The sequence below is a fragment of the Triturus cristatus genome, chromosome 5_2 (assembly GCF_964204655.1).
Source record: "Triturus cristatus chromosome 5_2, aTriCri1.1, whole genome shotgun sequence".
NCBI lineage: Eukaryota > Metazoa > Chordata > Amphibia > Caudata > Salamandridae > Triturus > Triturus cristatus.
The window spans coordinates 338,892,736-338,910,143 of record NC_140588.1 but is presented as its reverse complement, the minus strand read 5'-3'; positions in this window follow the sequence as shown (position 1 = coordinate 338,910,143).

The window sequence follows — 17,408 nt, the reverse complement described above, 5'->3', positions numbered from 1 at the left end:
GACTCGTTGGCATGTTCTCTTTTTGCGGAAGGTCTCAGGTTTCAAGAGGAGGGAATTAGCACTCCTTGACAGTCTACCCCCTCCGGATAGTTCTAGCTTTTGCGCAAGGTAGGTGGGGGTTTTGAAGTGGAGGGCTTTGTGCGATAGGCAGGCAATCTTTAGTTGGATTCTAGCTTCGTAGGGCAGCCAGTTTAGAGATTTTAAAACCGGGGAGATGTGGGCATTTCACTTGGTGCCCGTAATCAATCTGGCCGCCGCGTTCAGTGAAGCCTTTAGGGGGGCCAAAGTGTATTTGGGGAGGCCACATAGCGTAGCACTGCCATAGTCAAGCCTCGGCAAAACAAGCGCTTGGACTATTTGCTTGAGGTAGGAAAGGTTTGAGATTCCTGAGTGTTTTCAGAAGGTGGTTAGCTCCCTTGCACATGTTGCAAATATGAGTCTTCATATTCAAATGCTTGTCCAGGATGATTCCTAGAGATTTAGCTGAGTCGATAATGCGGGGGGAGCAGTTGAAGGCGGTGAGTTGGTTCATCCAGGGGTCGATTTTAGGAACATGTTTCGGGGGAGAAATGAGGAGTAATTCTGTTTTGGAGGTGTTTAGCAGGAGGTGGTTCTCAGTTAACCAGTTTTGGGTAGTCAGTAGGGTGGAGTTGAGTGACGTGATGTCATCCGGGGAGGAGATTTTCAGATAGAGTTGGGTGTCGTCTGCATACATATGGAAGCGAATGTCCAAGGATTTTAGAACATTAGCTAATGGTTCCAGGAACAAATTGAAGAGAATGGGAGATAAGGAGGACCCTTGGGGAATCCCCATGCTGACTGGGGATGGCTGGCTGAGTGAGTGGTTCGCTTTTACTCTTTGGGACCTGTGCTGCAGAAAGGACGAGAACCAGTGCAGCACCTGACCAGAAAGGCCCATCCTATGCTCCAGAATGAATAGGAGGTTGTCATGATTGACAGTGTCAAATGCGGAGGAAAGGTAAAGTAGGATAAGGAGGCAGGATTAATTTAGATCCAGAATTACTAAGATGTCATCCATCACGTGAGTGAGAGCTGATTCAGTGCTGTGCCCACTACGAAAGCCAGATTGATGTTGGTCCAGAAGATGGAAATTTTCGATGTGCGCACATAGTTGTGACTAGACGCATTTTTCAAGGAGTTTGGCTAGAGTGGGGATGTTGGAGATAGGTTGTAAGTTGTTAAGATCTGTATTGTCAGCTGTGCTTTTTTTTAATATAGGTGTTACCTGAGCCTCTTTTAGACATTCTGGAATCGTGCCTTGTGACAGAGATTTCATCCTTAATTACTTTGAAGATGGTAGGTGGTAACAGGTCACTGAAGTGATTAGATGGGATGATACTCCGAATAACCTTTTTGATATCATTTTCATTGAGGGGGGGTAAAGGTGTCCCAGGAAGCGTTATTCTTGATACCCCAGCTACATGGTGCTGCCTTGTCTGGCAAGGCCAGGGGGGGTTCAGGTTCATTGGATAGCAATAGAGCTCTCCTGGTTTCCAGATCAATGTTAATAAGTCTAGTTTTCTCAGCAAAAAAGGCAGCCAGATCATCACATGAGGGAGGTCTGACTTCCGAGGCTGATCGGTTAGGGGCTACCACCGATTGTTGTTTAACCAGTTCAAACAGTGTCTTGGGTCGATTAGCTGCTTGGTTAAGTTGGGATCTGAAATATTCCGCCTTAGCTGTCTTGATTTGTTTGTTATAAGAACTTCTTGCTGCTCTAAGGATTTTTAGATGGTCTGCAGATGGAGTGGATTTCCAGGAACGTTCTATGGCTCATAGATTGCGACGTTCCGGGTTTAGGTTGCCATTGAACCAAGGTTTAGATATTTTTGTAGTTGCATTTTTTTTGTTGGAGTGGGGACATAGAATCCATGATGTTGGAAATAGAAGAGTTGTAAAAGTCTGTGAGAGCATGGACTTCATGTATGTCCAATTGGGGAGAGAGGGCACGATTACAGCGGGTTGCTAGGTCAGCTGTATTGATATCTCTGAGGTCCCTTTTCCAAATCTTTGGTTTGGTTGTTTGTGTCTTACTCTAATAAACCTCCGAGATGATATGGAAGGAAATGATGTGATGGTCCGACCAATCACATGGTATGATGGAGTCCAATGAGATGGTATGACCTTTGGAGATGATGAGGTCTAGAGTTTCCCCTTTAATGTGAGTAGGCTGATCACAATGTTGAATCAATTTGTGATCATTCAAGAAGGAATAGAGGCATGAAACTGCTTGGTCATTAATGTTTGACCAATGAAGGTTAAAGTCCCCAAGGTAGATGTGGGAATGGACTGAATCCACATTGTCAGAGATGATTTCCATTAATTGTTCAATGAAGGGGAGATTGTCTCCTGGGGGGTGATAGAATGTGTGTAGTTTGCAAACCAGATGATTGTTACTAGAGATGGTGAGACAAAGGTATTCACAAGTTACTGGCGAAGAGGGAGACCGCAAGCGTGCTCCGATGTATACAAGCTAGGCCACCTCCCAGCTTCTTAACTCTGTCAAGATGAATTATGTCGTGGGTGGGGGACCCCAAGAGGTCAAGAATTGGAGTGGACGAGGGGTTGAGCCAAGTTTCTGTGAGGATAATGATATCTATATCATTCTGTTGTATGAGGTCGAAGATCTCGGAGGCGTGTTTGTTGGCAGACCTACAATTGAGTAGTATGCATTTCAGTGGAGCCGGAGTATGGGGAAGGATTCTGAATGATGTTCACTCTCTTGAGGTTATCGTTGTTTATGGCCCTGAGATTGTGGTAGGGTTCTCTGTTAGGGTTATAATGAATGGTTGGAATTATTCCATTTGGACTCATGTTGATGTCTGTGTTGGACGAATAAGACTTGAGAAGGCTGTCAATTTCATTGGGCGTGAGACAGGATGCCCTTCTTGGGCAAGAGGCTGTGTTAGGTAGGGAAACGGAATTAGAGATGGTAGGGGAAGAGGGGTGGTCACGGGAAGCTGTGTCAATGGCACTGGCGGGAACTCTGGGCCGGTTCGGACTAGAGAGGAGGGGGCTTAACAAGGGGAGATATTCAAGTGAGAGGGCTTTCAAACCGTGGAGTTCGAGGGAGAGAAGGTGCAGCTGGAGCGAGATATCGTCCAAGCGTGCCAACAAGTCCGGGTGTTGGTAAAGGGAAGGAGATAGAGTGTGGATATCTGGAGAGGGGGGAGGGTGTCTAAGTGTGTTAGAGGGGTCCGAGGCGGTAATGGGGGATACCTTGGGAGAGGGTAGGTCCCTGAATATAAGCGGTGTTCCAGGATGCATTGATCCGGAGGATGATTGAGTGTGGAGAACTGGAGAGGGGGTAGTGTGTCGATGTGTGTTAGAGGGGTCAGCGGTGGTAATGGGAGATTCCAGAGGAGGGGGTTGGTCACTGAGTATTAGAGGTGTTCCAGGAAGCATTGATAAGGAGGTAGGAGGTGGTGATAGGGTAATGGCCGCGAAATATGTAATTCGAACAGATCTGAAACTGGCAGAGGTAAGGGAAGGGTGGTGAGTGAGGAGGGAGGTAAATCTGAGGAGGAAGTGGGAGCATCGATTTGGAGTGACCTTGAGGTAGTTAGTGTTGGATCTTGTCGCACTGGGGTTGAATTGTTAGCTACAAAGCTTTTGATCTTCAAAAAGAGTTTGTCGAACTGCTCTAGGTTTCGATTAGAAGCTTGAATGAGAGCGATCCCATTGTTATAGATAGTAATGGTGAGATCTATTTTGTGGATAGGAGAGGAAGTGATAGAAAGACTAAATCCATGGGGTGTTTTCCTTATCTGTTTGCACTGGAAAAATGATATGAGAGGTTTTCTCCATTGGGCTCTCTTGTTCGTGAAGAAGATTAGGTCAGACATGATGTTGCCATTGTACATACTGAAATAAGTATCTGATATAAGTGTTTCTGTTTTTTGTTTTATTAAGCTGTGTTTGAGTTTTTTTGATGCATTCTTAGTGAGGTTAGGTGGATAAGTGATCTTAAAGGTGCTGAGGCCCACTTTAGAGAGTGATCCTTCAGTCGGGCTGCTGTTGTGGCATCCATGGTGGGCATGAATCGAGGAGAACAATGATGGTAAGGGAGAAGGAATCTGGTCACTCCAGCTTTGTCAAGGGTGAATGATTACTAAATTGATCCCTGTAAACATCCCCAGCCATCATGTCTTTCAGTGGGCAGAATGAATGGAAAAAGCCTTTCCAAGATGGCCACCAAGTATGTCGAGTCTGGCTCACTCCTCTATTCATAGTAGCTTTAATTAGCTATAACCCAAGCATGTGTTGTTGTGCTTCCTGTATGACATAATGTAGCCGTATTGAACATGTGGGATATGTTCTGTGTAATTTGTGCTTTGTTTTTGTGGAGTGTGTGTGTTTTGCTTAATTGTTCTGGAATGTGGAGAAATATTCTGTCTATCGTGCTTTTTAGTTTTGAGTTAGTTTAAAATTAATGTTATGTTATGTTTCTGTGTGGCCTGTTATGGTGGATTATGCAGCTGAAAAATGACAGGAAGTAATTTAATACAGTATATCAACGTTGTTTAGGAGGTATGTAGAATTTTCTGACAAATATGTTTTGCTGGATTTTTGTGTGTGGCTCCTTGAAGTGGTGAAACAGCCTCATGTTGGAAGGATCATGATAACCAACTATGTGACCTGTCCTTCATGTGTTTTATGTGGAGATGTGTTCTGTTTAATGTGTTTATGTCTGACAATTCTTGTTGGATGCATGAGGCATTCTTCTGTCTAATGTGCTCTGTTTGATGCTTCAATGACAACACATCAAACGTGGATCCGAGCACTTGCCCATGGCTGAAATTAATTCAAGCTTTCCTTCCACCACTTTCACATTCACTGTAGATGCCCTAAGTGTGATGGGTAAGTCCAAATGTGGGTCCCATGCCTCCTGCGCCATAGGACACAAGCTATATAACTCACTGATGAGGCCTAAGTAGTATGAAACCAGTCTGGTTTCCTTCTGGCTGGGACCAGGTCTGGTTACTCATACTAGACTGGACATATTGGAACAGGACAAGGCTCAATTGCATATGATTAGTCTCTGCCTACAGTGGCACAGTTTGTGAAAAACTGTGGACTCGAAGGTGGATCCACATGATTGCCAGAGATTAAGATTAATTCAGAACTTCCTTCTACTGCTTTATTGTTTGTCATTGAAGCATCAAACAGAGCACATTACAGAAAGCTTTTAAGTAGAATATGTGATTTCTGATGTCCCATTTGTGAGGTGGCGAGGGGGGATCTGCGGGAGGAGGTTAGTCATAAGTCATTTAAAACTACAGAAGACACAACACCCTGACATATTTAGCAAATATGACTTTAAACCTGTCACCCCAGTTACTGTCTATTGCAGGGCAGGTTTTTGCACCCAAGTAATGTTAACCCAAATATAATGTACCCTGGGCAATGGATCATTCAGGACCCACGTCAGAGCTATATGTGAGCATACAGTGCCACTGGGAGTTACCCAAGCTCTGGAAGCTCAGTTAAGGTAGCTACTTCAGGATAATGTTTATTTTAATTTTATAACTATCTTGGAGAGTTACTATGGTCCAAGGAAATTCAATTGCCCTGTTACGGAATAATCAGTCCCTGGAAGGTCAACCAATGAAGGTCTTACACATAATGCAGAGGTTTACTCTTGTTTCAAAAGGTGACTACAGGGAAGTATAGAATGAATGGTGAGAGTTACCCAGATAGAATATGCAGGGTTGCGGTCCTGCTGACAGGAGACTATCTGTGAGGTCAAGCCAGATACTATTTGTACACAACACATAGGTTTACTCAGGTTCCACATTTTTAACACATTTTTATTGTTTACCATGAACAAATTGCAATGAATATTGATTGCCTTCATCTAGGCACTTACATATCTGTTGGATAGTACATGGACCTGGAGTCAAGATGCCCTTTACATAACTTCATACCACCCATTCCAGGCATTGAAGGAGTGTTGCATCACATTTTGTATTTCAAGCAACCATTTCCAAAGGTAATTCCCAACTTGTGCTCTTGAGGGTTCCACTGCCCTCATATACAATTCTTTCTGCATTAATTATTCAGTCCATTCTAGATCACCAGCCCTCCATCTTCAATATTTCTTGACTACTCAACTCTCTTGCCACTTCTCTGCATACTGCCATAAGCCAGAGAAAATCCTGCTGATTCTCTGAAGTTAATCATTGAAAATCCTTCCCATCCTCTACAATGGATCATACCCCTAAATTCCTAGAACCACAAGCTTCATTTCCCACACAAGTCTAGTCCCAGTACCGCATTTAGGTGTTCCCTCACTACTTTGTGAGTAAATCCTGTTCCCAAGAATCTTCAATCTTAGTTTTAGCTTTATTGGAGTCCAAAGTAAAAAGCTGTTGATATATAAAAGAGGATTTGACTCTGGAAGAGAAATTGAAAGGTGCTGAGGGATCACAAGGAGGCATACAACGCATAGAGAAAGGATATATGACATTATGTCTAAGGATGTCCAAAAGGAGAGTATATTTGAGTTGATGAAAGGTGGGGATGTGGAATTGATTGTGCAATTCCTCAAGAGGAAAATTGAGGTCATGCCATTAGCCAACTAGGGAGACCACTTGACAACTTTATTGGCTATGGTGATATTAGGGTGGCACCATTTAGGAAATAATAACAATAACTGAGGAAGTGAATAGGCTTGAGAGAAACATTGTTGTGGTAAGAGGACTGGAATAGTTTAATAGTGGAGATGACACTAGGCTTTTGAGGATAAGAGAGACTTGAAGGCATGAAAATGGGGAAATTATAGAAAGTTCTATGGATCGCCGGAGCGGGGTTGGGGGGGGAGAGAAGATGATGGTCCCAATGATGACCAAATCTGTTTGAGGGTGAAGGCAGAGTGATATTGAGTAAAGTTAGAAAAATAGACAGCACCATTTATCTTTGAATTCTTAAGTTTGGATAGAGAAATCCAAGCTAGTTGTTTCTTCCATAAGACCTTAGATAATAGAGAGTCAATAGATCTGAAGAAGGTCTGATGTAACTGAATTGGAAGCATCAATAAAAAGAAATTGATAATTGGCAGAAACATCATTTTAATTGTAACTATTCTGCCCCACCATGAAAGGTATAAAGGAGACAATTGAGCAAAAAGGGTAGACATCTTTCCCTGATGGAAGGGGAATGCAAAATGCCTAAACATTTAATTTTAGACAAATTCCACACAAAACCAGTACCATTAAACATCTCTTTCAGACAGAATTTGCTGAGAGGCATTACTTCAGACTTGTATATATTTCGACGATATCCAGAAATCGAAGAGTAGGTAGATAATGATCTGAAAAACTCCAGAAGGGAGGTATGAAAACTGGAAACAAAGTAAAATATTGTCTACATAGCCAGTGAATTTAATGTTGAGTTGTCTATCGGTAAAGCCAGTGAATGTTTGGGATTATACGTATGTGCACGTAATTTGGAAGTAGTCAGTGGTTGCAGCTGTGAACTCTAGCTAGCTCTCTGCTAGTCCTGGCACTTCTTTTGTGAATCCTGGCCTCAGAGGAGGCAAAACATTTGCATCCAGTAGGTTCTCCATGGTGATTGGTAATGGAGATTTTCTGGGAGAAACTGGATCTTTTTTAAGTCTTGTATTACCACCACCAGGGTTCTCCTTGCATACAACAGAGGTAGCGTTGGGGAGAGAACCATTCTTCAGAGGAGGGCTGCCTCCCTCTGTCATATTGGCGGTACAATAGGCAGTATGAAGAAAAGCAGAACAGCTAGTTAAGTATTTAAATAGGAATTCCCAATCAGAGACTGGATATACAGAACCACTTTCTAAAATTGCAAGTCATTTATCATGGATTAGTGCAAACAAATGTAGGTTGGTGTGGAATAGCCCAATTGAATTAATGTCTGAATACCGGAGCCAGAGGATAGCAATTCTCATGAGTAAAAAGGAAAACATTATAAAGGGTTTGGTCATGAGGATAGCTGGTGGGGCTTAATTGTGCAATAATAAAAAGCTGACTTGCAGAGAGTGAGTGCAACGCTCATGTTTCTGTCAGTGGTAAAGGCGGGAAATGTCGGCTACATCTTTCCACATCTTGCTGTGAGTCAGAGCAGGGAAGGGAGAGAAAAGAAGGTGGGGGCTTAAATTCCTGAAGAAAACTCACAGCAGGAGTCCTCAATCCCCGTGCAGCCTCCTGCAGCTGTGCAGTGTGGTCAAAAGTACCTTCGGTCAGGAAAATAATCAAAAACCCAGATTGGGGAGCAGGAATTCTCTCAGCTGGCAGCCATCTTGTGAGCAGCTAAGCTGTGCACCTCAACTAACTGTATCTTCATATGCATGATCTCCATCAAGGTCAGAGATCATAATTTAAATAAAATATTTTAATTGATAAATAATCATTTTTAAACAATAATTATGATTTTAAATTATTTAATAAAATGTTATTTATTTTTTTCAGTTAAGTTTATTATCAAATTCTTAAATAATAAAATCATTAATCAATAATTATATAATTTATATAAATAAAAATACATACATTTTATTTAAACGACTAACTAATTTAATGCATTTAACATCAGTTCCTATGGGATATTATTTTATTTATTGTGCTTCCTTTATTTTCAATGGAAGGGTGTTTCAGTGCCAGTAGATAGCTGTGTGTGGTGCTTGACTAACTCTAAGGCTGGACTGGAATACATTTACACCTGTTTTGATATCTTTAGGGCTGCATTAACTCTAGAAGAGTAGTTTGTGAATAGTAATGGTCTGACTCTCATGTGGTTGTGTTGTATTAGCATGTCTGTCCCTAAATCCATCCTGAAACTTTCTAAACCCCTACCATAGTATATATTTCCAATATTCCCATCACTCTCCCTCCCACATTTACTACAGTCAGAACACCGGTCCCAGGGCCACAGGCAATCAGGAGCCGCTGGGTCAACTGTGCGGGTTGGTGCCTTTCATTACTGATGTCCCAGGGCTCGACCTACTATTGATCCAGAGCAACTGGGTCAAGTACCCCTTCAGCCTTTGACTCTCAGTGGTAGTGCGGATTGAGCAGTCCATGGCTTCTCGAGAGGGGGGATTGACTGGGATTTTGGCACAGGGGTAAACAGATGCTCACATCTCTAAATACGTTGAGCAGAAATAATAAATGATCATCCAGTCAAACACTTGCTTTTTCTGCAACAAGGAGTATGTATATACAAACACACAGTAAAATACTACATTCACAAACAATGCACACAGTCTCCTGAGGTCAGGGCTCTAGTGTTTTATAAGCGTGTCCCTGAGTCCCACTTGCTAGTAGTTATTGCAGATTCATTTAAATTAAGCCCCAGGAGTAGGCCAAGTCTCAGGAGTTCCACTTCAACTCTTTATTAAAGTCAAGTGTTCCAGCGCTGAAGCGTTATATGGCAAGCAAGTTCCCCCAGGGCCCACATTCCAATTGACAGGATCCCCCACTGGACCTCACTCCATCCAACGTTCTCCTCTTCCTCACAGGGCACACTGGTCTTGATAAGTAGGCAGGCACTCGTGCTCCAGGCTAGAGGGGCAGGTGGTCTTGGAGTCCGTGGAGGATATCCCCTCACCCTTATAGTTCATTTACAGACACCAATTGTGATTTAGAGTCTGAGTCTTTGATGTTTATATTGGGAGTCTGCTTCCTTTTGAAGTGCCCTCTCCTCTGACCTGGTGGTCTTCCTCCAGAAAGCAGTGTGTCACAGCAGGAGTGACTCCCATTCTGATAGTTCCACAACACACAACCCATGGGAGTGACTAGAGGTTTGTAATGATATGTGTATCAAAAGGTTACCCCAGGGCCCCAGTCCTACTCTTTATGATTTCCGTATCTGCCCCATCTCCTTCCTGAGACGTTCCCAGGCCTCTTCCTAATGATCTTTATCTGAATCAAAGAACAGCCTTTGAAGTTTGCTGGAGAGTCTGGCTCTTCCTTCCTCCCGTGTGTCCCACCTAGCTCACAGGAATGCAGCAACCCAAGATCAGTCTGGGGGAATTCCTCTACCTTCTCATGTTCCTCAAGTTAGCCCTGGGTCTCCCAAAATGGAACCCAGAATCTTCCATATGTTGTGACATTCACAGGTACACATACAACCAGCACATGCATATTATATAATCACATTGCACAGCAATACATCCTTCATGTATTGTGCCACCCCAAGGCACACATACACACAGCACATGCATATAACATGCACACACTGCACAGCACTGCATCATCCCTGCATTGTGAGATTAACAGCACATATAACCCAGCACATCTATCACACACACACATGCTGCACATGACTGCCCACCAAACCAATGTAGGCCAAGTATGAGTTAAGCACACAACAGCAGAACTTTAGTTGAGTGAGCCTGTAAGTCTCACTCCAATAACACAGGTAAAAAGGCCTATTCCCGCCTACACTACATGGTAAACTGCTAGCGATGCACACGTGCTGCTTAACTCCTGGTGAAGGTTGTAGGCTTTCCCCACTATGACTGTTGCACTTTGGGCACCACTCCCAGTCGAAAAAGTCTGCAATCAGAGAGATAGGGCTTAGTCATGGCTGTCACACATGGCCCATATCCCCCCTTGTCAACAAAAAATCAGCACCAGGAATCCATACATCGTTACAGTTGGGGAATTCAAGACAGGGGTGTACGTCCATCATCATGCGAGGTACATTTTTTTTCTACTACTAAAACATTTTCCTGCATGTGCAAAGGTCCCATCACAGTGGCAGAGATCTCTACACAAAAAAGATACGTTGTTGAATTGCATTTTGTAGTGCATGAGTAGCACTATTGTAGTGCTACATTCTGTGATACAAAATGCAGTTTGTGAATCGGACCCACAGTGTTTGCTTGTACATATTAAATACTGGGGAGGAGTAGATCGATTGAGAGGGAGTGCAAATCGAAAAGGTAATCTATACCAGTATCAGTACCAGAAACTTTTGAGATTAGACCAACATTCAGACATGTGGTCATTGAGCAGGAACATTTTACTGTTTGCACACAACTACTAATGGTGCAAGTTGCCTGAAACAATCTGAGAAGCCCGTAAAGCATATGATGAATGCATTAAGAGCTTGTTGAAAAACGGAATTATAAATCTCTGCTGCAGACGCGGGGGAGATTGACTTACTGGTGGAGTGGTAAGCTTAATGATTCTGATTAGGTTAGAGTCTGTGTAAACCCAAAATACCTAATAATGTATACCCCATGAGTGAGCTTTATTGAGGTGTGGTGCAGTGTGGTTTATTCATATGTCTGGGACTGCCTTGTATTGACCCCCTTTTGTAAGGATATGGTCAATTTTCTTCAAAAGGAATTGTTTTGATGAACAGTCGTACAACCAGGTATTGGGCCTGTTCCCAACACAAAAAGGCAAAACAATATCAAAATCCATATAATTAAGTCTGGTCTTGGCCAAAAGGATTATGGACTTGAACTGGAAAGCTACAAAGGACCGGACTATATACTGTGGAAATGTTACCTGGTAAAATGGGGTACAGCTGACTGAACATGAAGTGCAGAAAAAGCATTGTAAGAGAGTCTTAGGAAGAGTGATTATTTGTCAATAGATTTCCAAGTGGCTCAAGAGTCTGCTGTGTCCTGCTTGAATGCAATATCTTCTGAGTTGATTCAGTCAATGACTGGTAGAAGTTGCAATTGCATAATAACTTGATTTTAGATCACCATATGATAGAGAGTACACGGGTCTGACTCGGCCTGCTTCTCTCTAATGAGGTGATCCTTCTAAGAATGTTATTTGCTCTTGTTCATCAAATTCTGTGAAAGCAACTCAACAGGAGGTAACAAAGAGTTACTAGCATAGCCCTTACCTTTCGCTTGATGCTTTGCATGAAGTCCCCCCAAAAAATATCACAGTTTTCTCTCTCTCAACATGGGTAAATGGATATACATACTTATGTTGCAGTATGCTCTGAGGCATAGGAGGCAAAATCACCTGATTTAAGGGAGCATATTCAAGAACAAATCCAGAGTTACCCTTCAGCATTTAGGTCAAACTCTTTGTTGCTGGTTAAAAACTATTCAAGATGCGGGGTTCACCCAGTCAAATGCAGACGGTCCCACCAAAGGTCAAATCAGAATAATTATTTATGGTTTAAATTAATCCTTCCATCAAATCATCAGTTCCAAAGACTGCAGGGAAGCAAGCCACCACAAACGACAATACATGAAAAGAATAGAAATAATCAAACACTGGGTTACTGCAGAATCGGATGATCAGGTCGGTGGTCTAGAGTATCTGAAACTCGTTAGCCATTCTTTTATAGAACAATATGATAAATCTTCAGTAGGATCTTGCAACATCACATTGTAAAACTGGCGATGAGCCAAAATCTCAAATTCTATTTCAGAAAAGCTTGTGTTCTATATATTACCTACAAGGCTTAGGTCGCTTGACCAACCAAAATATACATATGGATGCTATGGGTGTAAAACCTACAGGAAAGCATTCATTTGTTGTTTTGGAAATGCCAACTTTTTACCTATTTTGACAGTAGCAATTTGTAGATTGCTTCAATGTTACTTAATAAACTACTTTTGCTCCTATGTTCAACTTTTCTGACATTCTGGGGAAAAAAAACTTCTCATGCTAAATAAAAATGATAAGAAATACTGGCATTTAGCAATGGATAAAACAAAAATAAATGCCCTAAAAGTTGGAAATTGGTGGGTGATTTTATGTTTAGTGGGAGGTGGGCGAGAATAAGAAGAATTCATGAACGCAAAATTGATATTGTAGATAACAAAACAGTAGGGGTCAATAAAGAATTGGTTCTTTGCACTTGAATTAGCACTCTGTGTGAAATCTACAATCCCCCTATAATTTACTAATTAGTGTGTCTAAAAGCATGTTGGAGGCACATATATTCTTAATGGCTCCAATTTGTTGAGGCACATAATTCGGTCTCAACGCTTCATAAACACTACATTAAATAGTTATCTTTAACAGTGTTTATTTATTTTCATATATTATCATTGCATGCAACTTCAGTTAACACATATTTCACTGAATGAAAAGAATATGAACAAATTATTACCAAGTCAAGTCTGTTTATTATAATTATAGAGCGTCTAGGTATTTACAGTTCAAAACAATTCAAATCCTCTAAAAGTGAGGATAGTCTTATCATTTTCTCATTCCAAAAAAGGATATCCCTTGATTTTCACAACCCTTAACAAACAATATATAGGCTCTCACTCTCATATTAAAACACAAACATATTTACTTAAACCTAGCTCTCATGCATGTTATTTATTGATTAAAGTGCATTACCAAACATGGAATGTTTATTTGTTGTGTTTTTTGATTATAGACAACATTTTAAAAATGTGTCTGATGCTTGATATTTGTTTTTGGTTGTTTTTATTAGGGGAATATTTTAAAACAACCTTTCTAGTTATATGAGTAATGTTATGCTCATATACATCTTACCTGAAATGCCAAGTAATGGATGCATATAGTTTGCAGCTGCACAGTGGATTTTAATTTTATTTAACTTACTATGAGCATATTATTCAATAAGCAGCTACAGTATTCTTAGGAAGGTCTTTGTTTTTATTATTTTGTGGAATATGTGACCAGCATTCATTATAATATATTATATCGGTGCAGGGAATAACATTGCTACTGTTTGGATCAAAACATATGATATCCTTAGGAAGGCTATTTGTTTTTTTATGATGTTGTTGAATATGTGACTAGAATTCCTTTTCATATATTAAATTAGTGCTGGTAAAATGAACCTTCATGTATGAGTGGTTAAAATCTTAATTACCTTTGTATGACGTTTTCCTAAATTAGGGTAAGGGAGTTGCACTCATCCTCCTAGACCTCTCCGCCGCCTTCGACACCGTCTGCCACCGCACACTACGCGCACGCCTCCACGCCGCAGGGATCCGAGACAAGGCTCTGGAATGGACCACCTCCTTCCTCTCCGGCAGAACCCAGAGCGCCCGCCTCCCCCCATTCCGATCTGAAGCCTCTGAGATCATCTGCAGCGTACCCCAGGGATCCTCCCTCAGCCCGACACTGTTCAACATTTACATGGTCCCGCTCACACACGTCGCCCGACAGCACAACTTCAACATAATCTCCTACGCCGATGACACTCAACTGATCCTCTCCCTCACCAAGGACCCCATCACCACCAAAGCCAACCTCCACGAAGGAATGAAGGCCGTCGCCGACTGGATGAAGATCAGCCGTCTGAAGCTGAACTCGGACAAGACGGAGGTCCTCATCCTCGGCTCCAACCCTTCAGCCTGGGACGACTCCTGGTGGCCGACGGCACTGGGGGCAGCCCGACACCCACCGACCACGCACGCAACCTGGGAATCATCCTCGACTCAATGCTTTCAATGACCAAGCAAGTCAATGCCGTCTCCTCCTCCTGCTTCAACACCTTCCGCATGCTCCGCAAGATCTACAGATGGATCCCGACAGATACTAGAAAGACAGTCACCCAGGCCCTCGTCAGCAGCAGACTCGACCACGGAAACGCCCTCTACGCAGGAGCCTCGGCCAAGCTCATCAAGCGACTACAACGCATCCAAAACGCCTTGGCATGACTGATCCTCGACGTACCACGCCACGGCCACATCACCCCCCACCTGAGAAACCTGCACTGGACCCCCGTCAACAAGAGGATATCCTTCAAGCTCCTCATCCACGCACACAAGGCATGCCACAAGACTCGCCCAGCCTACCTCAATAGACGACTTTCCTTCTACATCCCCAACCGCCAGCTACGCTCCGCCGACCTCTCACTTGCCACCATCCCGCGCATCCGAAGAACAACCACCGGCAGGAGATCCTTCTCCCACCTTGCCGCCAAGACATGGAACTCCCTCCCACTGAGCCTACGACAGACCCAAGACCTGCTGACCTTCAGGAGGATACTCAAGACCTGTAGCGCCCCCCCCCCCAGCGCCTTGAGACCCTCACGGGTATGTAGTGCGCTTTATAAATGACTGATTGATTGATTGACAGTTTGAATAAATAAAAAATGATTGATTGAACTGTCGAGAACTATATATGTGTCGGACACAACCACGCCTCCTTGAAGTAGGGCATTATGGGAGTGGTAGTGTCTGTATAGTAAGTAAGTAAGTAAATCTTTATTCGGTTATGAAGAACAATAATAACCATTAAAGTACATATAATACATATCACATACAATATACGCAGTGTAAAGAACTCCTTGAATTGACGAAAAATACTTCAACCAAGGTTTGCTCTATGTTTAAAAATACACTTTAAAAACGTGCTAACACTTTTCGAAATCAGTGTGGTATTCAAAAATTGCAAGTGCAACATAGCGGGGCGACATCTTCTGAGACCAAGAGTTCTTAGCAGTGGAATTAGCCATAATTTACGATGTGTAGTATAGTATTTACAGAACAGGACGGTGTGCATTGTTGATTGTTCTGACGTCTCGTCACAAGGGCACACCATTAAAGTCTCATTCCAGTTATGACATTTAGGGAAGGCTACAAGCCTATGGAAGACGTTCAATCTAAATCGTGTCAACAGGAAACGCTCAAATTGTGACTCGACATAGGTCAAATATGGTTCCATTTCCAGGGTAGTCATAACTGCCAGGGAGTGTTGAACCGATGTTTTACTTATCTCCTTGCTCAACCGTAATTCTTCCATATAGCTCAGAGCCCTTATTTTTAACTCTTTCTTTGGGATCTCGGCAATTAGTTCGGGGTTAGCATAGTATTTATTCAGCCCCAAGTCTGCGAGGAGATTTTTCACATATAGCAACCACTCAATTTTCCCCACGTGTTCCAGGGACATGCAGTCTGCCACTATCTCTTTTGTGAGTGAGTTTTTTGTTGACGCCCAAATACGGCGCCACAACAGGAGAGGTTGGATTTTAGCCAAATCCTCGATGTGGGGGATACCAAGTTCTGCATGGCAGGCAAAAATAGATGCTCGCTTAGGTGCCATTAGGAGAAATCTCATGAATGTATTCTCTGCTACCTGCAGGGCATTAGTGTTTTTATGTCCCCACAACCCCGCCCCATAAAGTGCGATGGAATGGCACTTTGCTTCATAAATGCGGAGCAACTCTACTGGTGGCCTCTTTCCTAGCTTCTGGGAAAATTTTATGAGAGCGATTATTGCTCGCAAAAGTTGGTGTTTGCGAGCTTCGATGGCCGCTTTCCAATTAAGTTTTTCGTCTATCATGACCCCGAGGTATGGGTATTGGGTAGTCGATTCCACTCTCTCTTTATCGAGAGAAATGATCCTTCCCCTTTTCTTTCCCTTTCCTGCCAACATCACATATGTTTTTTTAATGTTTATTTTGAGGTCCAGGCTACCCATAAACTTTGAGTATCTATCTAGAGCTTTCAGCAGCTCTCGCGGGGTGCGTGCCAGAATCACAGCGTCATCCGCATAAAGAAGCGCAGGCACGAGGTGATTTTTCACTCATGGGAGGTCCTGACCCCCTCTCAACATCTCTACCTCGAGACCGTTAGTGTAAAGAGAGAAGAGAAAGGGGGCCAGCACACAACCCTGCCTCACGCCCCGCTCCACCTTAAAGGATTCAGATAGTTCACCCTGCGTTCCGAAGCGGACCCTGGATGAGGCGTTGGAATATAGTGCGCGAAGAAGGTGTGCAAGGGCTGGGTCTATACCCATGTCAGTAAGAACTGACCAGAGCTTCGAGTGGGAAACACAGTCAAAGGCCGCGGAAAGGTCGACATAGACCATGTATAACCTTCCTTGCTTTGCCGATACGTATTTTCCCATTATTAAGGCTAAATTCAATGCCTGCTCAGTTGTTCAGAAGCCCTCTCGAAAGCCAAACTGGATGTCAGATAATATATTGCGATCATCGACCCACTCCTGGAGACGCTGGAGAACCACTCTGCCCAGTACTTTACCAAGCGAGTCTAGTAGTGAGATTGGCCTATAGCAGGTCACCTCTTCCCTGTTTCCCTTCTTGAAAATAGGGACCATAATCGATTGGGTCCAAGTTTTGATTAAGCCACGCTTCATTACTGCGTCGAACACTCTCTTTAGAATTGGAGCCCACAAGTCTAGTTTAAACTTGAAAATGTTGACTGGTACTCCATCTGGACCAGGGGCTTTTCCACATTTGCTCATTTTAACCGCATTTATGACTTCGTCTATTCCGAAATTTAATGGGATCGGGAATAAACTTTCCTGTGGACTCTGGTTATGCTCCTCTAATATATCTACTCCAGGTGTTTTACCGAAAACTTTAGAAAAGGGGTTTACCCATGTTGGACCCTCGATCGCCACTTAAACTGTTGGCAGATCGCACGTATCTGTCAGGAAGGGGGTCTTCACCACCTTCCAAAACTGCTCACTATTTCTATTCTG